Source organism: Canis lupus, chromosome 3 (assembly GCF_011100685.1).
Source record: "Canis lupus familiaris isolate Mischka breed German Shepherd chromosome 3, alternate assembly UU_Cfam_GSD_1.0, whole genome shotgun sequence".
In the NCBI taxonomy this organism is placed as follows: domain Eukaryota; kingdom Metazoa; phylum Chordata; class Mammalia; order Carnivora; family Canidae; genus Canis; species Canis lupus.
The window spans coordinates 21163613-21164098 of NC_049224.1; positions in this window are offsets into that span (position 1 = coordinate 21163613).

The window sequence follows — 486 nt, forward strand, 5'->3', positions numbered from 1 at the left end:
AGAGACACAGGCAGAGGGAGCAGGTTCCATGCAGGGAGCCCAACGTGGGACTCGATCCTGGGTCTCCAGGATCCCGCCCTGGGCTGAAGGCAGCACTAAACTGCTGCGCCACAGGGGCTGCCCACATCTTAATAAAAGGTTTAATTGTTGACCTAATATTGAAGGAACTTTATATCTGTCTGGCCAAATGTAAAATTTAGGTTTCCTTTGGCTCTGATTTCAGGGATTTATTACTTGCAAAGCAAATGACAGACGTCATCTGGAGCTATAATTTACATCTTGGGTTTTTGTTTTGGGGTTTTTGTTTTGTTTTGGTTTGGCTTGGTTTGGTTTTTTTTGGCCCTGCCTAAGCAATGTGCATTTGCCTAGTCAATGTTGTTGGTCTTCCCATGTTTTTGCATGGCAGAAATTAAATAATATTATTTCTAAAAAAAAAAAATAGAAAGGTACTCTTCAGTATAGCAGATTCACAATCTGAGTCCTTGT